Consider the following 24,850-nt stretch of genomic DNA (forward strand, 5'->3'; position numbering starts at 1 on the left):
TTTTGTCAGAAGCCTTGGTTTCGAATAGATTTTCCCCATATTTTCTCCATAGGGTTTTAAAACAGTTCTATGAACTACCCCAACCAGCTCCGAGATGAATCACAACATTTAATTCTAAGCAAAAAGTATTTGAAAATGTACTTGTGCATTTGCAGTGAGTTAAAATCTTTTATAGCTTTTATTTTCTTCCTCTTGGCACTGATATTTCTCTTGCAGCTCTTTTAAATGGATTTTTTTAATGGAGGTATCAAAATGTAAATTGCATGTTTCATCTGCAAGAGCCACGGCTAATTTCTGGTTTCTCCCTCTTTGTTTCTCTGTTATTTCTGTGTGATCTGTTGAAAGAGATGAGCAACGGCTGTATAAACTAGCGTCAGCAGCTTTATTACAGACATTACAGGACTTAAAGCAGTAAGCTTTAACAGTAACAGTCTCTCATTTGCATAACTCTGACAGTCATGAAAGCTTCCTTTAATGGAATGTGTCGTAGAAAACTTCTAATGAGATTTCTTCTCACTTCTCAAACCGACAATGTGTTTAAGAAGTCCTAATGAAGTTAAACTACCCAAACATAAAACCAGTCCATACGTTGTGCTTATGTTATGAATAAATGCTGCAAAATTACTATGATAAAGCACACTTAAAGGAATAGTTTGCCCACAAATTTATGTCATTAACTTGTTAAAACTGTATACTGTTTTTTTTTTTTTTTTTGTAGGACACAAAAACAAATGTTTTTCAGTTGCTGAAGTCATTGTTTATACACCAATCAGCCACAGCATTAAAACCACCTGCCTAATATTGTGTCGGTGCTAGACAGGCTGATTTGAGTATTTCTGTAACTGCTGATCTCCTGGGATTTTCACACACAACAGTGTCTATAATTTACACTGAATGGTGCTAAAAACTAAAAACATCCAGTGAGCGACAGTTCTGCGGATGGAAATGTCTTGTTGATGAGAGAGGTCATCAGAGAATGGCCTGACTGGTTTGAACTGACAAAGTCTACAGTAACTCAGATAACCACTCTGTACAATTGTGTTGAGAAGAACAGTGTGTCTGAATGCTATTCTGAGATGCGGGTTGGCGCTGTTTCGGCGGCATGAGGGGACCTACACAATATTAGGCAGGTAGTTTTAATGTTGTGGCTGATCTGAATATGTGCTATTTGTACTCAGTCATGATTAACTTATACCGCAAGTGAAAACATCCAGTTACAGGGAGTTAACAAGATAAAGAGAGTAATATTCAGCTGGTCATGGTGGTGTTCATGATTCTGGACACAGCACCATATACTAAAGAATAAATCATTTTCTTGATTAGTATTTTTGTCTTATTTTCCTGTAAAAAAAAACATCTAAACATGTTTAAAACCAGATACATTTACTTGAGAAGCAAAATCAATCACCATTCACACACACACACCAATGGAGGCAGAGCTCTACCAACTGAGCCACAGCCACCCACAATTTGCTGTGACTTAATTGCAGAATTTCTATTACTTTTTCTTGGTTTAAGTATAAACGGCACAAAATTTTGTTACAATTCTCTGAAAACAAGATTTATGTTATTCTTGTTTTAGATATTCAGTAAGAAAATAATATTTTACATGTAGAGCCTTAATTTCATGTGGATGTAGCCTACTTCATTTTAAACATATTTTACAAAAGTACTATTCTACTATTAATATTTCCTTCGGTTTAAAAGTTTAGCAGTTGCAAATGATGATTGAGTGCACCTAGTCTCAGGCCCAGCTCCAGTAAGATGCCCCGGGTGGGCCGAACAGTTGGAGGGGTAGGTGGGCCAAGCTCATGATGTGGATGCAGAGCCTAGATTATGCAGGACCAAAGCTGCCTAAATTATAAATAAATACATTTGCAAAGAATATATATATATATTTTTTTTTTTTAAGTGTGCATAGAAATAAATACATTTTCAAATCTGGCATAAATCAGTATTAATACTTTTATTTCCTCATTAATATCTTATTGTTTTTATTTATTTCAACATTTATTCCCAAATATATTTATTTATAGATTTGTGCATTTTCAAATGTATTTGTTTTAACATTTACCTATACTAGAGCTGTCAGTCAATTAACATTTTTCTTAGTTAATCGCGATTAATCACACATTTTGATAGTAGTGAAATATTACTCATACAGTTTTTTCCTGTCAAAATGCATTAATTTGCTTTTTAGGAAAGAAAACAAAATAATATGTAACAATATAATACTTTATTAAAATGTTTCACATGCATTAATTATTGCATTATTAATTTTGACGGGTCTAATTTATACATAGATTTATTTCTACATGTAATTGTTTCCACATTTATATATTTCTACATTTTAATTGATTTCTGCGAATAAATAAATACAACAATACAAAAGGAAATAGAAGTATAAATATTCATGATGCCAGATTTAAAAATTATATGAAATTAAAGTATTATAAATGTGTTTTGATACTTTTATTTCCTCATTATTGTATTTATTTCCATATTTATTCCCACATGTATTTATTTATTTATATATCCAAATGTTTATTTACATAGTAACTTATTTATACATTTATACACGATAAATATGAAAATAAATGAATACAATACAACATACCTTAAGGAATTAAAACAATAGATCACTTTTGGAAATGTATTTATTTATTACTATGTACACTTATTCATTTTTACATTTTTTTGCAAATATTTTTATTTATTGTATTTTACAGTGCACCTATTACCCAGAAAACATTTAGCTTTATTGATGTGCACCATATACAGTATAATGGTATGAAATAAATCTGTTCTGAGTGTTTGTTTTGTTTTATCCTCGAGCGGGACTGTAGCTGTGGCTCATTAACGCATGCTGTGGCGTTCAGAACACGTCCTGCATCTCCTGCAGCGTGTGTCAGGGCAGCATGCAGTCATTGAGGTCATTAAGTTTGTCAGAGCCCTTCACAGCTCTGCCATTTAGCATACAGAGGCGTTTTAGTGGGTAAGAGCATACTAGAGATGGGCAGAGCGATCTTGAAGTATCATAATATTCAATACTGATGTTGTATTGAAAGAATAGTTCCTCTCATAAAAGTATCAATCCTAAGTGTTTTTAATTGATTTAACATGAGATCTGTCACCTTTCACTTTCATTTTATAGAAGAAAGGTGCAGTGAGAGGTGCAGTGATTGAGGCTATCATTACATCAGACACCTCCTTTTGTATTCCATGGTAGAAAGAAAGTCATATAGGTTTTGGAACAACACGAGTGTGAGTAAATGATGACAGAATTTACATTTTGGGGTGAACTGTCCCTTTAAATGGATATCATTTCTTATTTTATCCTCAGACTGTTATCAAAATCACTGATATTTCAGTGGTTGAAAGAAAATTAGGCATAAATATTGTCACCCATCCCTAGTATACACATCTTGCATATCCAATTTTCTGGTTAAATGCACAACATAAACAAAAATACTGAGATGAGTTATCCGAAATGCGTGTTTGTAGGGCATGAAAGACACAAACGTGTTTTGGGGGGATAGAGGTCGGTTTCTGTTTTGAAAATCTCATTGTCATACCAATCCTCAAAAATGAAGTCATTGTATACCTGCAAAATCTGTGTCTATATTTATTCCAGATCAAAATCAGGTTTTGTCTTCTCTTCTGGCCTTGGGTTCATCGTGCTATCTTATGTTGACCGCACTGCATACTTCAGCTTTATCTGTCTTTATTTGATGTTATGGATCAATCGATAGCTAATTCTATTTTAAGCATTTATCTGCCTCTCATTGTTTGTTTTTCTTATGACTGAAAGGAAATTATTCTCCTGAATGTCTCGGTTTTGGGAGTCATGCCATGATCTGAGAAATGAGATTATAAACAAAGATATTCACAATTTCACCGTAAGAGTGGGCCGGCTTTGGTTTTGTTCTGTTTTTCTAATGCAGTTACTGTATATTGGGCTAGGCGAAATACCAAACATTTATGATAACATTTTGCTGCTGAAATCAAATTATGCATCATCGTGCATATCTATATTATTTGAATATTAAGCATATCATAGTGATTTAATTTGATTTTTATTTGCCTATAAATTTCCTAAAGACCTTTCTGATTTTATCTACTTACAAAATCATTTTAGGCCATGTCAGCTCATATATATTGAGAATTTTATATTTTATATTTATAGAAATAATTTGCCAAAAGTTTTGAAATGACCAAGAGATTGTTTTAAGCCTACTTGGTCTCATAGAAACATGTTGCAAAATTTTTGCAAAATTATTTTTATGATTCTTTGTTTGTATTGCAGCAGTTTCCTGGTGAAATGAACACTAGAGATGCTAAAACAACAATTACTTATTTTGTAGTGATGTCAGCAATCGCATAATTTGAAAATTCTAAACCATATATACTTCTTTTCCTGTCGAAATGCATTTATTTCCATCTTAGGAAAGAAAACAAACAATATGTAACAATATAATGCTTCATTAACATTTTCCAAACAACGCTTTTTACAATATAAAGATAGAAATGCTCTAAAATAGCACCAAGTAACATTAAACGTTTCCCAAAGTCTAATTCGGAGGTTGACTAATTGAAAGAACTAGTCTCCCCATAGGTGGCATCCTCATTGCAACGGCATTAAATCTCTTAAACTCTCATCCTCCACAAAATTACAACCCAGGCTCATTGTGAAAACGTGTCTCTATATACATTTTTGCAAAACATGTTAAACGTGTCTCCAGGTACAATTTGCTGCAGTTTACTGGAGAAATGAACAGTAGATGTGCTACAACAACTGTATGTTTTATTGACTTTCACTGAAATCATGACTTTAATGGCTGATTATGAATTTATATATACTTATTTTTGTTTCTATTACTCAGAATCTTTCTTTTATGATATCGACACACTTTTACTCAAACACATCTTTTGAAAAACAACAAATTTTAATGCTTTTATTAGATACTCACCTACATATGTACACTTATTCGAACATAATCAGCTTGTGTGGTAGTTCACTTGATAGGGTGTTAGACTTGAAGTTGGAGGACTGTGGTTCAAGTCCAGCCATTATGTGTCATAGAGGCAGCAGGAAATGATGTGGTTGCTTCAGAAATTGTGCTTTTTCATTTCAATTCTGCATTTTCAAACACTAATGGTTATGTTTAGGCATTGATAAGGTAAGGATGTCTTTTTTTAACATCTCATTTATATTTTAAAACACTATTGGTTGGGTTCACGCAAATGTTTTAGGTTTAGGAGGACCTTAAAACTGTGTCTGAATACGACATCTTTTCTATTTTTTCTTTTGGCGCCCCCAGCTGGACATTTCACTGTAAACCTGCAGCCAAACCTGATTTATATCACGTACATTTTTTATTGCAATATTGTTATCATGTTGATGTAAATTCCATGATCCTGGGTTGGAATATTAATATGCCGGCAGACTGTGGCTCTCTGCTTTGTTATAGCAATCGTGAAGCTGCGTTTATGATTCACGTCAGCGGCAAACAGCGTCAAACGGCGCTTTGAACTGCACATGAAAAGTGCTTGCAGACAAAAATGTTTCATTCTGCGTTTTGGTTAATTAAGACTTGACGTGCTTCTGTGGTAATTAAAATGTACCTTACTTAGGCTGAAAAATACTTGAATTCGATCACAAATCTCATCTGGGCTTGTTTTGTATATCAAATAGCATTAAGAGGTCATTTCTCCATCATTTTATCATTCACACTGAATCACAGCTGGGGTGTGTGTGTGTGTGTCAGTATAATGACTCCTGGCAGACACATCACAAAGTTTCCACCCTTCTAATCAGCATTTATGCTGGTTTTTGCTGTATGAACAGTAAATACATTAATCGCGATTAAGAACATTTAACGTATTAAACTTTTTTAATTAACCGCATACGTTAAAGCGTTAATTCTGACAGCTCTGCTTTTTTCATTTTCACACAAATCATGAGTAAACGCCAGATTATCAGTTTATAAACACTTACTTTACACCATGTTCCCAACATAATGCGATCTTATGATATCATAACACTTTTACTATAGCGCATAACTTCTATGGCGATATATTGCAATGTTTGTATTACATAACCAACTACATTTACATGCTTGTTCAAGTGCAATTCAATTGTGTAGTAGCTCAGCTGATAGAGCATTGCACTTGCAATGCAAAGGACTGGGGTACAAATCCTGAAGAGCACACAAGTCGACATGTGAGGCTTGTTGTAGAAGCACCACAAAATGATGAGGCTGCTGCAGCAATTGCATTTTTCATATACATTTGCAAAGTCATGTCACTATCGGTTAGGTTTAAGGTTTAGGGCCTGGGACATAATTTAACACTTTTAGCACCACACCTTGGAATTGCCATGACATAAATGTAACAATCAGAGCTGGACTGGGAAAAGAAATCGGCCTGGGTTTTTACATAGCTACTGGTCCCATCTCTGTCCCTTTCTGCATATCGTGGCACCGTTTTGGACATGGCGGCTCATTTTAGCTTATCGTGGCCCATTCGTCCCGTTTCGCTCCCGACCCACCGGCCCGCTCGGTCCTCCCAATGGCCAGTCCGCCCCTGATCGGCCCCAGGGCCGGCCCAAGCCTTTATGGGGCCCTAAGCAGAATTTGATTTGGGGGGCCCCTCGGTGCCGCCAATATGATTGAATATTGTCAATGCTTGATTATTCGCACACTATAAATCTAACACACCCCTTATCAATTTTATTAGTTGTAGCTGTGTTGCTTACAACATACCAATGTCTGCCTGGCATGATTTTACCCTTCTATGGTTTTAAATGTAACAGTAGCACACCTATATTTACCCAATCCTGTTGATCCTCTGTTACCAGTTTTGTGTACTTCCTAGAGAACAATTAGCAGCAGAAGCTGTAGACGGTATCATTTCTTTTTGAATAAGTGAGCCAGCTCCACTTACATTTTTTCCCCATTAATTAACTTTCTGTTGGTGTAGTGGAAGCTTCGGCCATCAGGTTTTTCAGGGAATGTGAAGTTTTCCTTTATAGGGAGTGGCCCTCTGCTTACCAGATCAGTCCTTTCTGAGTCAGACAGGATAGATGACCACATCACTGCACTACGTGTGTGTGTGTGTATGTGGGTATGTATGAAGGTGAGTGTATGTACGTATATGTATAACTATTTATATTGTATTCTTTTTTGTTTTTTGTTAATTACCTATGTCTTGCTGCTGTTTTTGGTATTGTTTGTATTGTTGTACACTGGAAGCTTCTGTCACCAAGACAAATTTCTTGAATGTGTAAGCATACTTGGCAATAAAACTGATTCTATTCTATTCTATCAGTGGATGCACGTATTGGGAAGTGCTCCTCGCCTGCAGTGGATGGACCTGATGAAAGATGAAAATAATAATAATAAAAGCTAGCCATGTTAGATGTCATATTAGAAGGTAATGCAACTGTCTGTCAAAACAAAGGCATGGTTTATCCATATAAATATAATGATCTGGGATTGTTGAAAAATCATCATCAGCTGTAGCACTGGCACTTGGGGCAGGTGGCGTTGGTTGTGCCCCACGTCCAAAATATTTCAACAGTGCTCCTAGGGAAGTTTCATAAGAGTACATATTTGACAGAATATTTGACAAAATATGTTATTTTCTCAACACAAATTATTAAACACAACAGCAAGCCATCTGTACACCTAAACAACAACTCTTAATCTATAACTAGCTAATTGAGGCATAATGATATTGGAATATAATAGCAAAGACCCCAAAATGGTAGACTAATGTAAATAATGTTAAGTTGTTATCAGTAAAAAGTTTATGGAACAGAAGCTTATTTTTATTACAAAAATAAATACCCAGGAAAGTTATTTTTACACAGAAGACAAAATTTTTTATCTAAAACTAGCTAAGTAATATGTTGTAGGCTACTAATAATATATTAAGATGTCAAGGCTATTTACAGATGATTAATCAAACTTTCCTAAAAAAGAAGATATGCAACATAGGCTATGTTAACTAACAAGCCAGCTAATGTTAGCTCGTAACATAGCCAGCTACTTAATACCTTTATCGTGCTGTTTTTTCTCTTCCTCTGTTTTCTTCTTTTTCCTTTTCTTTGCACCAGAGGATGTCCTTTTTGTGACATTGCTGTTTTGCTGTCTGAATGTGCTTGCATCCTGCAGCCCGTTAACATAATATTGCATTTAATATTGCGTTTTTGTATAATTACCATTGTCCATTGACAGTATAATCACAAAAAAAAAAAAAAAAAAAAAATGTGCTCTTGGGGGCCCCCTGGTGGCCACCGGGGCCCTAAGCAGCCGCTTAGTTCGCTTATGCCTTGGGCCGGCTCTGATCGGCCCCAAAGTGCGTCGGCCCACTGGGAAAATGCCGGTATGCCAGATTACCAGTCCAGCCCTGGTAAAAATCCTTTTTAGGCCATTTTGCTAAAAAGTCACAACAGTCATATTTTTTTAGGAGATTGGTCTGTTTTATAACTGTATAACCCAGTCCTACACTTATTTGTTTGGTTTGTAGTGAATATTATCCTCATTCTATACTTCTGATATCAAAGGTCATATATACCGTGCATGTTTCAGTTTGCATTTCAAATCACCGTCGGCTCTCTTTGGAAACTCTCACACTTTGAATGCAGAGACAAAGTTGTTGCCAAACTATTCAGTGGGACAGCCAGTTTTTTACTCGGACACATTAGTCACAATGTGTTATCTTGATTTCAAAGGGCTTTTCATAGTGTTGTGTGCTGGATTATTTTTCCATCGAGCTGATCAAACAAGATGAAGATCATAAAACCTGTAAGAGGAACTGTGAATAAGTCATGCTGACATCTGGGGTGGGGTTTCACCTCTGTGTGACCTCCATTGTAGATCTGTGATCTGTATTTGTCTCTATACTCTCTGATCCGAGATCAGAGCATTAGAGCTTTGATAAATAATCCTGAAGAATCTGCTTAAAGGAATATTCCAAGAGTTTTTTGCCAATGCAAACTCACCACTACAATGCTAAAGTATGGGTCACTGATGAATGGCTAATGAATGCTCCATCTCTCACCTACTGGCCGGCAGTTATGTAAATGAAGCTTACGACTGAAAATCATTGTAAAAATCATCTAGTGTGGCACAGGTAGTCATTTACTGGCAACTAGCCTACATTGAGTTTGTTTGCAATACACGTGATTCTTGTATTTACCAATATGGACTGATATAATTTGTGTACCTGTAAGATTATAATTTAAAATGAGTATTGTTGATGTTGGTGTGTTTACTCAATAGGGAGGGGAACTGTAAGAAATGTAACTATCCTGGTTCAGTTTCTGATTTCTACACATTGTCATATCAACTTCAGTACAGATAGCACAGTAACAGTTCTTGGTTCATTTAAAGTCAGGCATGATGAAACGAGTGACTTGCTGTTTAGAAGGTTTTTCATTCACTAAAAAAGAATCGGCTCATGAGAGTCATTTGTTTAGGAATCAGATTACACTGGTTGTGCTGTTTGATTCACACTGGAGATTCAAAAGAATCAGCTCATGAGAGTCATTTGTTTAGGAATCAGATTACACTGGATGTGCTGTTTGATTCACACTGGAGATTCAAAAGAATCAGCTCCTGAGAGTCATTTGTTTAGGAATCAAATTACACTGGTTGTACTGTTTGATTCACACTGGAGATTCAAAAGAATCAGCTCATGAGAGTCATTTGATTAGGAATCAGATTACACTGGTTGTGCTGTTTGATTCACACTGGAGATTCAGAAGAATCTGCACATAAGAGTCATTCATTGAGGAATCGGACTACACTGGCTGTGCTGTTTGTTTCTCACTGGAGATTCAAAAGAATCAGCTCATGAGAGTCATTTGTTTAGGAATCAGATTACACTGGTTGTGCTGTTTGATTCACACTGGAGATTCAAAAGAATCAGCTCATGAGAGTCATTTGATTAGCAATCAGATTACACTGGATGTGCTGTTTGATTCACACTGGAGATTCAAAAGAATCAGCTCCTGAGAGTCATTTGTTTAGGAATCAGATTACACTGGTTGTACTGTTTGATTCACACTGGAGATTCAAAAGAATCAGCTCATGAGAGTCATTTGATTAGGAATCAGATTACACTGGTTGTGCTGTTTGATTCACACTGGAGAATCAAAAGAATCAGCTCCTGAGAGTTGTTCGATTAGGAATCAGATTACACTGGTTGTGCTGTTTGATTCACACTGGAGATTCAAAAGAATCTGCACATAAGAGTCATTCATTGAGGAATCGGACTACACTGGCTGTGCTGTTTGTTTCTCACTGGAGATTCAAAAGAATCAGCTCATGAGAGTCATTTGTTTAGGAATCAGATTACACTGGTTGTGCTGTTTGATTCACACTGGAGAATCAAAAGAATCAGCTCATGAGAGTCATTTGATTAGCAATCAGATTACACTGGATGTGCTGTTTGATTCACACTGGAGATTCAAAAGAATCAGCTCCTGAGAGTCATTTGTATAGGAATCAGATTACACTGGTTGTACTGTTTGATTCACACTGGAGATTCAAAAGAATCAGCTCATGAGAGTCATTTGATTAGGAATCAGTTTACACTGGTTGTGCTGTTTGATTCACACTGGAGATTCAAAAGAATCAGCTCATGAGAGTCATTTGATTAGGAATCAGATTACACTGGTTGTGCTGTTTGATTCACACTGGAGAATCAAAAGAATCAGCTCCTGAGAGTTGTTCGATTAGGAATCAGATTACACTGGTTGTGCTGTTTGATTCACACTGGAGATTCAAAAGAATCAGCTCATGAGAGTCATTTGATTAGGAATCAGTTTACACTGGTTGTGCTGTTTGATTCACACTGGAGATTCAAAAGAATCAGCTCATGAGAGTCATTTGATTAGGAATCAGATTACACTGGTTGTGCTGTTTGATTCACACTGGAGATTCAAAAGAATCTGCACATAAGAGTCATTCATTGAGGAATCGGACTACACTGGCTGTGCTGTTTGTTTCACACTGGAGAATCAAAAGAATCAGCTCCTGAGAGTTGTTCGATTAGGAATCAGATTACACTGGCTGTGCTGTTTGTTTCTCACTGGAGATTCAAAAGAATCAGCTCATGAGAGTCATTTGATTAGGAATCAGATTACACTGGTTGTGCTTTTTTTCTACAAAAGCACAACCAGTGTAATCTGATTCCTAATCTCCTAATTCCTAATTTCACACTGGAGAAAAGAATCAAGTCATGAGAGTCATTCATTCAGGCATCAAACTACTCTGGTTGTGTTGTTTGTTTAGCATTTTAAAAACGGCTCATGGGTCTTTTGCCCAGAAATTGGACTACACTGGTCACTGTATATTTTGCTCTGTAGATTTAAAATAACTGACTCATATGAGTCATTTGTTCAGGAATCAGATTACACTGGTCACGCTATAAATTTCTAGTTGTAGACGTCATTTGTTTAGAAATTGGGATACATTAGTTGAGCTGTTTTGCACTGGAGATTCAAAAGAGTCATTTGCTTTGGAATCGGACTACACTGGTCGCATTGTTTTGCTATGTATATTTAAAAGAACTGACTCAAATGAGTCATTTGTTCAGGAATCAGATTACACTGGTTGTAGATTTCATTTGTTCCAGAATTGGGTTACATTGGTTGAGCTGTATTACATTGTAGATTCAAGAGTACCGGTTTATAAGTGTCATCCGGGAATCAAACTATACTGGTCACATTGTAGATTAAAAAGAATCAGCTCATATGAGTCATTCTTTCGGGAATCGGACTACATTGGTCAAGCTAATATATGATTTCATGTGTGCCATCTTTGATTTTTGATGGGAATGAAAATGAGCCTGTGAGGGATATACGTCTCTTCAATGACATTGTGCATGGCACTGTATAAAGATATCAAAAAGCTCCTAAATCACATCTAATTTCCACAGCTCATGATGTCTGGAGTTTTTAGTCGACTAAAACGTCTTGAAAGATATCATTTTCTAGTTTCAGTGGAACGATCAAAAAACACCAAATATGCATATTTTAAAAGCATTATAAGAAACTGTCTGGCCTTGAGAAGAATTGTATAGCTTTTCTCCAGCCTGAGTGAAGAGCAACATCTTCTTATATTCCAGGAATTACAGTGGCCTTTTCTGTCTCTCAGGTCTCGTCTTGTTTCACCCTGGTTTTATGAATCAAGTCGGGCTTTTTACCTTGGACCAAGCATTCAATTCTGACGTCACGATTCGCTGTGTTGCTGCGCAGAGTAGCAGACGTGAGGCGAATGCCAATATCTCAATGTCTCTCTCTCTTTGGCTTGTTGGAGACAAACACTCTCTCAGTTCGAGTCTTAACTCAAGTGGTGTGTGAACGGAATAGTAAACAGCTCACCATTGACACAGTTGGGTTCACATAGCGACTGTCAATCACTCATCAGGGCCTCTCCTCTGACTGTATTAAATGCTTTGTTTAATGAAGTGCCCTTCATAGAGTATGTCTCATCTTAAGTCCTCAAAATGAGACATGAGACAGTTTCAATAGAGACTCAAACAGCTGGGGTAGACAGTCATTGTGAATGAAGGGGTGTCATATGGAAAACTGGACATTTCTTGCTCTTTTGAAGTAAAATAAGTTTGACGTACTATGCAAAACTCCTTCCCCGGTCTATCCTGACCATTTATTATATATCATATAACTAAGTTACAAATAATTAGTCAAAGGGGACAAGTTAGACGCCAAAGATTAAAATAAAGTTCATGTATAACTTTATATATTAAATGGTGTATTATCAGGACAAAGCTTGTCCACTCTACAGCATCAGTTTCGAGGCATTATATGGATATTTGAATATAAATATGCAGGCAAAAAATGGCTATAGCCATCATAGCAAAGGTCCGACTCCATAATCTTCTCAGAAAAGACCTTGTGAAGCCAAATGTGAAGAGTGGAAACAGCTCTTTAATTGCGCATTATGCACTTGACCTTCCTTCAAAGTTCAAATATGACTCTGCAAAATAACTTTAGATGAAAGGCATATCTGAAACGGACCACAGAAGAAAATAATGCACAATTAATATGTGTGAGCATAACAGAGGAGATACTTTTAACATAAACTGTTGTTTCTATAGATCTCATTGGTCTTTCTAATGTCAAGTGATTGGATTTCAAATGCCAACACTAACCTGACTATGAAAGGAAAGAGTCGCCTTAAAGTCTCACAATAATCTTAGAAGATTAAATACTGATGGAGTTTTTAACGATTTTAGTTAGTCAGAACAGAAGCACTGAGGATCATGGTAGATCAAAAGCCTTTCTACTCTATAGGCTTTAGGAGTATTTAAAAAGAGACCAATTAATTGGAACTTGCCTTCTTGTTTGACTATACCTGACCTTCACTGCTAGACTTGTTGATTTGTTGTTGTTGTTGTTGTTGTTGTTGTTGAGGTTTTTGAAAAGGACCAAGAAGGGATTACATATGTCATTTAAATTCTTTGAGAAACTGCAGGACGTTACAAGCCAACATGGCGCCAGTTTTCTGGAATCATTCTGTGCAGTTCCATGATTAGAAAGGTTTGTTATGGCCTGGAAAAACTGGCTTTGCATGGACCCCTTAAACTTACTGGTCTCTAACCAGAAACCACTAACCTCCGATGCACCAACGCAACGTATAAAATCTATCTGAAATAAAACGTATAATTGACTAAATCTATTTATAATATTGCTTGAATTTTAGGTACTGTAACACTTTACAATATGATTGTATTCATTATCATTTGTTTACATGATAAGGGTTTTTGCAGGTTGTTCAGTTTACACAATTAAAAGAAACAAAAGCAACACAATTCTCTAGTCCCATGCAAAGTATGCTTCCATTTCACAGCATACTTTGCATGGGACTAGATGAGGTGAACGAATCAGAATGAGCTTTATTGTCAATTATGCTTACACACTCAAGGAATTTATCATGAGGACAGAAGCTGCCAGTGCAAATGCAACCACATATATACATATAGTGACATAATTTTTTTTTTAGAACAGATTGAAAAAGATAAATATATAATAGCACAATAATGAATATTTTATATACAGATATACAGTTATGTGCAGGTGATGTAATGTATTGAAGAAGAGATAGGATATGTTAAAGAATATAAGTGAAATATGGATTTAAGTAGGAACAGATGGACTGAATAGCACATTGTTGTATTGATCAAAGGAGAGTATTTGGGGCAGTTTTAACTGTTCATGAGGTGGATGGCCTGGGGGAAAAAACTGTGCCTGATGGTTCTGGTGCTCAGTTCTCTTTAGTGTCAGCCAGAGGGCAACAGGTCAAAGAGGACGTGTGCTGGGTGAATGGGGTCAAGAGTTATTTTACCAGCCCTATTCGTTAAAATGTAAAAAAATATATATATAAAATTTTAATGTTGAAATGAAGTGTTATTTTATGCATTTTTGAGCCAAATGAGATAAAGATCCCTTTTCCGCCTGGTATTAAGATGCATTTCAGGTGATCTGATCACATGTGTGCAGCCCTAAATACAGGTCTACACGGGGTCTAAAACGTTTTGGGATCAGATCACAAAATCCACATACGAATTTGGTTAAAAATGCATGTGTACACGTCACATTTGACACTAATCCGTCCTGTATGCGTCCCGGCAGCAGTGAAGCACCACCCCTCACCTGCCAATCAACCAATGCACTAAACGAGAGTTTTAAACTGTGATGAGTGATTGGAAAATTTGAAGTGTATACATACACAATCACGAGAGCTTCACGGATCTTCTTTAGTGTGTCTGATATCAACACAGATGACAAGCATGATCACCTGAAGCTCCTTTAATACATGTAATCCACTACAATAACAGATAATTACGTGTTGCGTTTGTGCTTAGATTAAATTTCAACTCGCATCTGGGAGAAACAGCGCACCATTTTTTTGCACTTTCTTTGTCTTTTCTGACTTTCTTGCGCTTTATTATCATGCAGTAACACACTGACATGATTGATGTATGTCATCATGAGACCCTCCCCTCCAAATCTGATCACAAGTGGTCACTGGAGATGCATGTAAGTGACCAGGTGTAAACAGTGAAGTGTATCACCTGACCACATGTGATCAGATCACCCGAGATCTTAATATCTTAATAGCGTGACCAGTGATCTTAATATACAGTGCCTAAGAGGAGATTGGTTCATGTTTAATGATCTGTTATATTGGTATTTAAAAAGAATGTCTGATAGGCTGCAGATTTGGGGGTTACCATTGTGGTGTAGATTGGCGCTTGAGCTTAGGTTGAGGATGGACTTCACATTCAAATGATGTTTGACTTGAGTGGTGATTAGCTCCATAACCAGTTACTATCAAATTGACAGTGCAACAGTTTCACTGTCCTTAAACTTGTTTAATAAAATGATTAAATATAATGATTAATAAAATAAATTCAGTTGTAACTTAACTTCAGTGTAACTTATTTTTGTATTGTATTATCAATGTCTTAATCAACTCCTCTGCAACAATAATTTGATGCATTTTTTTGTAATAGAAATATATATATAATTTATAATTATTAATATATAACTATTTCAGCATTATATATTGAATTATTGTTAGTCGAGAGATTTTTAGGAAATATTTATATATGCGATTAATTGCAATTAATTTGATTAAATAATCTGCTAAGTAATTAATTCAATAAAGAAATGTAATCAATTGACAGCCTAATTGAAATAATGTTTAGCCATTCTAGTGATCACACATCTAGTGGGAAAGTGCTCTTAGACAGTTAATTTAGGGGGCTGTATTTTCGAACGTGACTGTAAACACATGCACAATGGTGATGAGACACGTTCAAGTGACAATAACCTCCATGGAAATAATTCAGGAGACAATACTGTGACTATGAGGCCTGCTGGACCTAAATTTAAACACAACAGAGAGGAAGTACTTGGAGGAAGATGCATTGTTTATACACGTTGTGTTGCATAGCAAGAATTTCCAGCAAAAAGTCCAGTGTGAAATGGGATGCGTGGTTTCCATGGCTCAGAATAGCTTGGAAGATGCCTCCATGAGAGTAATGTTATGAGAAACACCACAGCATCAGGTTTCAACGGGTTTCACTTCCGTGACACAAACAATGCATGCGGAAATGCTAGCAGGGCACACAATGTTTCTGACAGATAAAAATAAACGGCTAGACTACCGCAGGCATGGAAAGTGTCAATTCCTTGGAGCTCTAGAGAAATGCATACTTGCTGTGAATAACCGAAATAGTTATTTGCATGGAATTAAACATGCACAACACGTACACGTCATTCCATTTGCACTTTCAGATAATAGCTCCAGTCCGGTTATTTGGTCACACAGTGCCAATCTGTATTAAGTCAGACTTAAAAATGTCTGAATGTCATTGCATTAGTTACAAAATATCAAAGCAAGTGGCAAATGATTGATGCTAGAACTTTTCTAAGAACTAACTTGGATGTTTGATGTCAGCTTAAGCCCAGGTAAGCCAGTGCATTAATTTCAAGTGGATGACTATCTACCTGCCCATATAGAAGAGCCGTTCCTGGCCAGTTCTATCAGGAAGACTCGCAGACTTGAGTGAAATATAAGATGACATTTATTTGATGAATATAAAACAGACATGTAATGTCTCTCTTTGGCGTAGGCCCCATCTGGCGGTCCGAAGAAGTTGTACTCTGAACTGTCATATCCTGCCGGAGATAGGAGGCAGGGGCGAGGAGCCTACCCCTGTGCGGGACGGGGCTCAACTGGTGGTGATGGGGTGGTGGAGGTTGCTGTGTTAGCACACTGAAACAGCAATATGATAGATTGTGAGCAGACTTGGCAAAGAATTGGCTTACATGTGATTGGCTAGGAGTTACCCCGCTAATGATGTGATGATGTACGTCTTCCCGCTAGAACTACGCTGTGCTTACATTTCCTGTTCACACAGGTTTCATAGCACATTAGCTATCAACATGTTCCACTTACGCTGGACAAACAAAAAAAGTTCTAAATGCTTTTTTATCTTCATTTTAAAAACTACATTTTATTTTTTTGTCTTGAAAAGAGTGCCCTTTGCTATCTTAATTGTAATTAAATGTCTCTTATTTTGTTATCTAATGCAATACTATTCTGACATTTGGATTGTATATTTTTTGGCATTTTCAATATGTACGAGGAAGAGGTATTTCTAAAATATATTTCTAATATATTAAATTATTTAAAAATGAATTAAGAAATGTATACACTGGAGTGAAATCCTTGAAGCAACTTCACCAACCCATGAGAACTCTCTAGAAGTTCACCTATTACACGAGGTAAAGTGCATTTAATTAACACGTGCAGTTCATTCACACTTTCCGTGCAAGACTTAACAGTTCGGCTGTGAGGTATTGACTGTGTTCACAGCGAGCCTTCACAAACCCTACGGCAGTTACAGAGGTGTGGGGAAAATGTGCCATCACCCCTTGACTCTTCTGAGACAGTTAGACACTTCTAGGGCTTTGTTCAGACAGGCAGCAAAACTCTGTTTTTGGCGAATCCAACTGTGATCTGTTTAGATTTTCTTGTCTAAACAGCAAAAATCCAAAGAAATCAATTTAAAGCTAAATCTGTTTACAAGCCCCAGCCAAATTGTTTTTTTTTTTTTATGGAGCTTTCAGATTGTAATTCAAGTATATGTTTGTTCCCCATTCGTGTATGTAAACTGCACAAAATCCTTTGGAGTTCTGGCCAAATACCCTCATTTTCACTCATTTTTTCCCTATAATACACTATGTGACCTTCACTATGTACAGTAGTGAATAGTGGATAAGTGAACAAATTAGCAGTTTTGGGCACAACATGGATTCATAAAATGTCTTATGTAGTCTGGCATGCATGAGTTAAGCACTTCTGAGGAAGAAATGTTTGGAAATAATAAATGCAATTAAAATGTAATTTATTATTATTTAAAGCAGCCTCTTACAAAATTAGGTCATATCAGATTTTAACATTACAGATTTTTTGAGCATTCTTTGTCTTTTCTAACTTTGAGCTTTATTATCATGCAGTAACACACCGACATAATTAATGTATGTTGTCATGAAACAGAGACCCTCCCCTCCAAATCTGAACACAAGTTAAAGGAGACACATTTAAGTGACCAGGTGTTAAACAGTGATGTATCTCACCTGACCACATGTGATCGGATTCACATTCTTCTTATCTTTTTGCCAATTTGCATTCTTCATGCATTTCGCCACCTACTGAGCTTGGATACGAATTTATGGTAAAAACTACTTAAGTATTGATCTGTTTCTCACCCACACCTATCATATCCCTTCTGTAGACATGGATTAATCCACTGGAGTTTTATTGATTACATTTATGCTGCCTTTATGTCCTTTTGGAGCTTCAACATTTTGGTACCCATTCACTAGCATTATATGGACCAACAGAGCTGAAATATTCTTCTAAAAATCTTCCTTTATGTTCTGCGGAAGAAAGAAAGAAAGTCATACACATCTGGGATAGCATGAAGGTGAGTAGATAATGAGAGAATTTTTATTTTTGGGTGAACTATCCCTTTAAGTGCACATAGCACAGTAACAAGTCTTGGTTCATTGAGTGTCGAAAATGATTAAGTGAATATCTTGTAGTGATTAAGAAGCGGCTGATAAGAGGCATCATTCATTCAGGAATTGGTCCAAACTGGTCATGCTGTATGTTCAAAAGATTCAAAAGATTTGACTCGGAGTCAATTGTTCAGGAATCGGGCTGTACTGGTCATGCTGAATGAGTGGTAGCACAGGAACCACACTACCAGAGTATTTTAGAAGGGTGTTGCATGTTTGAGAACCGTTAGCGCAACTGAAAGTCAAAATCAATTGATTCCGGTATTTTTTTTAAATGGAACCGGTTCTGAATAAGGACCATACACACTAAATTACATTTTTGTCAGACATTCTTGAAGGTGCACCATCTCCCTAGAGGATTGTAGAAGTCAGATTGGGCATGAAATATTTGGACGGTGCAGCCCAGACCAGCCCAGTGTTGATGGATGAAGACCACAGCAGAGAAGACCTTGGGTGTTGGCTGCTTTTCACAGCATTGTTCTCTGAGTGGTAGGAAGCCCCCACCACACTTTTTTCCCAGAGATCTCCTTGGCAAGCTCTTAGAACACTGTGGCTCTTTCAGGATGCCCCCGCTGCCCTCTTATTTAACCCTGTCGTCCTTTATTTTCTCACCCCCTCCTCTTAACTCCACTGAAAAGCACTTCCTACTTCCCAGCCAAGTAGCACAGTGAAGTCGTGCCAACTCCACAGCTGGTACTACCATCTAGTCTCTTTTGCCAAGAAACAAGAGAGATTTTGTTGGGCAAGAAGCAAAGCAGCAACAGGAATATAAGACTTGATATTATAAAATTTTACAGACTAGAATTAAACATTTTATGAAGAAAAGAAAGTGGTGTTTGCATGGGTAAAATTCGCAACAGCCACGATGAAAGTGCACGATGGTTGATTGACTTGCCATTAAATTGAAGTTGCTAAAATGTTCAGAATGGTTTTTAACCATTGCTATGTGGTTGCTAGGGTGTTCTGGGTGGTTGTTTACTGGCCGAAGAGTCCAAAGAGCCCACCCCCAAGTCTCTGATATTCTGATATTTATGTTTAATCTCAAGTACTTTTAATCTTTTATAGTTTGTTTGAAAATCAGGAGTTGTTCCTCCTGTGAATTACACCACCACAAATGCTGTGGTGACTTTATAATGTATAATCTCATTTATGCAGCACCACTAAAGGAAGACATTAACTGTTTTCTGGAGAATTTTCTGCACGCCGCTGTATTAGCATCAATGAGCTAATGAATACAGTCAGCGACAAGCAAAACACGTTTAACAGAGGAAACGACTTAGAAAGCCATACAAACGTTCTCCGGAGGCAAAGGTTACTGCCAGAAGAGGATAGGACATTAATTAAAGAAAGATAAAGGGGGAAATGTACTGAGAATGAATTGTGACTACTGAAAGAGTTGGTTCAAAACACAGCAGACATTTGTACTATATGCAATTTGCATGCCTCAATTCCTCATCTTGCAATAGCGCTGACTGATGTGAATAAGGTGCATTTATTGGTAAGCCAAGCTGTGTTTGTTCTGAAACGAATATAGCTCCTGGTTAAGCTGGTTTGTTGGTAGTTAATAAAATAGACACAGGTTTTTGCACTGAAATACAGTGCGCTAAAGTTGCATGACTGTTTTGTGAATACACTCGTATCGGTTAGACTACTGATTAAATGGACAGACCCATATTATCTACTTATTTACTTAATTTTATTTAATAATTTTTCTTTCATTTTCCATATTGTCATATTTCATTTGTCTTATGCATACTTTAAATGTAGATTCTTTGTTTTTTTATGTGTGGTCCTGTAAGCAATGTATTAAAACAACATGTCTATTTAAAGGATGATAATTTGATATGCATGGGAAAAATATTTTGCGACCTGTTGATTTATCTGATCTTTCAATCATGCTCACCAGAAGGAAATACATGCAGGGGAAATTATTAAGAGGAAGAGTTTGATCAATCGAGGAACATTTCATGCACAGGAATCCATTAACCACAAATAAGCACATATCCTATATCTCACATATGCTTTAACACACAGATTACCCAATGTTATTCTCTTTGGCAATCAGTTTTAACGCTCATAGGTCTGAGATTGTCATATCCTGTTGCTGGCCAGCTCTGTGAGTGTAGACTCCAGGGAACGACATGTATCTGTAATTGTAGAGCACTCAATGACGTCTTCTCAGAAGGACACAGGTTACCTATAGATAAGACAGGAAAAGGGTTTAGTTAGAAAATGGTAGCCTGTCACGAGAGTAAGTGCTCTCTACGTAGAGCACTAATGTTCAGAGACCCCTCATTTCCTTGTGTTGTTTGGGTGGTGCAGTCGCAGATGTAAACACATCTGTGTGTGTTCAACATGTCAGTCAAAGACAGTGCTGAGTAGTCACTGATTGCATGCAATCTGGATTACATAATCAGATTACAAAAATGAATTTTAAATACTCATAATCAGATTACAGTTACGTTTTAATGGATTACATGATTACATAATAAACAGTGCTGGGCAGTCATGGATTGCATGCAATCTGGATTACATAATCAGATTACAAAAATCAAGTTAAAATACTTGTAATAAGATTACAGTTACATTTAATAGATTACATGATTACAAATTGTGCAGGTGTATTATTACTTTTCTACACCATCTAAATCTCTATGACTAACATTTAAGGAGGAACCCGAGACTTATCGAAGTACCAGAATTTCATAGAGACTGGTGTGGACTCTTGAGTTGTGCCAGTATGCAACCACCCTGGCATCGTGGTGGTGAGTCTCGATTGGTTTTTGAGGTATCGAGATGTTGTTGCAAAGGTTTTAACTCATTATTATCAGAATCAAATTTACCAGCAAGGCAGGTTAAGATTCTCAGAGATGCCGTGAGCCGAATGTGAGAAAGTTGCATGAGTCATAGGATCAAACACATTCCTTGATGGCTTTCAACACATCTGCATGGACCTGTGAGAGGTGCTATATAATTCCCTGGAATATGCATTGCACCAGGGGCGGACTGGCAGTCGAGAGCACCGGGCGTTTTCCCGGTGGGCCGCAGGGTAATTGGGCCGGCCCATTGTTGCAAGTATGGCCCATCCTACAGGCCGCCCTGGGTTCCAACATGCTCGTGTGGACCCAATTACACAGCAAAAAATCCCTAAAGTAAAGCCAACACAATGGCTTTTATTTTGAAATGTTGAAATTACTTTAATTTTGGAATTACTTATACTGTAGCACATTTCCGTATGTCATCATGAACTCTGTACCTCCCATGGACCTCATTATTTGATATACAAATTACAATAATGTGGACAACCATAAGATGAGCTCTGAATAATCACAAAATTACAAATAACTGCAAGTTACAGCAAATACAATAACAACAGCGGCATATATACAATCTGCAAACAGTAAAGCTATGAGCAGTACATAATCATTTGCATAATTTATTCATACCGCTAAGCATTACTGGGAGCCAAAGTGTGACTGGCTTAATAATGCTCATGTGTGATAAAAATGCAGAAAATAAGTCATGAAAAATATAACTTTTTGGCTATTTGAGTCTTTGAGGCTTACTTTTTTTTTAAGGATTGCAGAAACAGTGTTTGTCAAAGTATAGGGATTTTCACTTTTTCTCAAGAATAATCTGGGGAAGAACTTCATCTAACTATTTTAAATAACATTTTATGATCTTATATAACTACATATACATATATAATATATGATTATTATACTTGTTGTTTCCACAACCTCACATTAACTAAAACAATAGTTTATTTGCACTTCTAGAAAAAAGTACATTAAGATTAAATACTTTGTAATGCTGACTTGTCACAGCACAAAAAATACACACTTTCCCTTGTACTTTCATGTACATTTCAATCTAACATCTGTATGCTGGGAAAAAGGTTTTCAGACATGTTATTTGTCTGAGCTATAAAGTGCTTATTTGAGTGCTTTCTCTAAAAAAAACCTGTAAAAAAAAAACATTTTGCACTGTGGGGCCCGTTGTCATGACTAGCAGTCAGTAGAAATATCTTCTTTTTTTTGTTTTTGTTTTTTTTTTCAACACGGAAATGTTAAATTGAGACGGAAAATGAAATTAATGAGCCAGTGTGGTGTGTTGCGGGCCGGGTTTGGTGAGCTGCTCTGGGCCAGAAAGTCCAGGGCCATTTTTTAGTACCAGTCCGCTCCAGTGTTATTATAGTTTGGGATTTTTCTATTTTATATCAATCTGTCATTACAAATTAGTTTTAATTTTTGTTAGTTTTCACAGTTTTTGTTTTAGTTTTTTATTTTAGTTTTAGTATTTTTCATGGCTGCCAAAGCAGAAGCATTTACTGGTATATGTCTAACATCGTTACATTCATTGCATTACTTATTACTAATTACCTTTTAAAACCCTGATCAACTTTGACCAGATGACAATTATAAAGATAGACATGAAACTGTTCTTTTAATTCTTTCCAATAAATCATATAAAATCAAATAATTTATTCATGAATTTAATTTCAATTATAAATTCACTTTTGTTTTGTATTGAATTGTTCTATAGACTATACAGTAATTAACGCAATTACATCAGAAGTAACTGTAATTAAATTACTGGAAAAACTAAGAGTAATCCCTTACTTTACTTTTTTTTTTCAATGAAAAAGTAATGTATTAAACCCAACACTGGTGACAAATTACATTTAAACTTGATCCCACATTGTATCCTTATGAATTTCCTTAGATGATTATAAATAATGTCAACTAATCTTTGGGAAGTAAACATTTAAAGGGATAGTTCACCCCCCAAAAAAAGAAAGAAAAGAAAGAATGTCAAACACATCTGGGATGGCATGAAGGTGAGTAAATAATTAGATAATTGTCATTTTTAGGCAAAATCTCTCTCTCTCTCTCTCTCTTTTCTTTTTTTTTTTTTTTACCTTTTTGAGGTTTTAAATTGATGATTTTCACATTGGGATGTTTGGCAGAGCTCAATTCATGACCACCAGTGGGAAAAGCAATGGTAAAGAAAATAACAGGAATTTGAGGTGTAATGTTTGTAAATGTTACATAATGATTTATGATGTAAGTGTTACAATATATATAAATTGTTTTTATTTTTTTAGAATTATTTTTCCTCTGGGATTTGTTCAAAAAAGTGTCTTTAAAAGTTTTTGCTTTTGTCTAAGGTAGAAGACATCCTAAGCTTTCTTCAAAGGTATGATGTCAGGTTATGTGTGTTTTTCCAAACCAAAATTAATTCGAGATCATTTTTATTTTTATTTTAGTTAGTTTTGGAGTTAAGAAAAACTATTTTAGTTTAGTTTTTTTTTTTTTTATATATAATTTCAGTTTTTATTTTTATTTTGTTAACGAAAATGGTTTTAGCTCATTTTTATTTTAGTTTTCGTTAAATATAATAACGCTGCATTCCACCATCTATTTCTTCTTTCCGTTTGTTTTCTTTCCATTCATAACAGTAAAACAATCCTTCATATTGACATGTGACTGTTGAAGAGATTGCCTTGTTTCTGTGTGCATGTGTTGTTACAATTCAAAAATCGATTCTCTGAGGCATCACTTTTATTTCTCAAATGATTATAAATCAAAGTAATTCATACTCAGAATTATGTGTTATTGAAAAAGCATGTGCAGGACAAAGCATACAGATACATTACACATAGGAGGTATATAGTTACAAGCAAATAAAAGTATATAGAATACTACATTTATTCTTTGATAAAGACACATAAAGTGACTAAGTGTAAATAGGCTCATGAAACTTGGAATGTTCAGGGAAATTCTCCATTTGGCTCAAATTGAAGCCCCATTGCCCAACCTCCAATTATAACAGGCCAACGTTTGCTGAAGGAGGCTGAATCGGAAACCTGGAAGTATTGTACATCTGAAAGAGTAATTTAGCCCCTGCTCTGGTTTCCTCTGCATCACCCCGTTTATTAGAACCATCTTATCTCCAGAAAAACACATCTTGAGGAAAGACCAAGTGACCGGCAAGATGATGGCAAGAGTGAATTTGTGGATTCAGCCCATCGTTTGTTTGAGCTTTCATTTCCTTCAGCTGTCCCTGCACACACACGGACACACACATTTTCCTCGTCTTTCTTTCATCTGCACACTGGAGGGTGGCCGGCACACCCTGCCCCTGCATTCCATTCCGGCAAGTCAAAAGAAGGTGAGGCGAGAAAATGAGCTGGCACTCGACAGAACTCCCTCCCCACAG

The sequence above is a fragment of the Xyrauchen texanus genome, chromosome 44 (genome assembly GCF_025860055.1).
Source record: "Xyrauchen texanus isolate HMW12.3.18 chromosome 44, RBS_HiC_50CHRs, whole genome shotgun sequence".
Classification (NCBI taxonomy): domain Eukaryota; kingdom Metazoa; phylum Chordata; class Actinopteri; order Cypriniformes; family Catostomidae; genus Xyrauchen; species Xyrauchen texanus.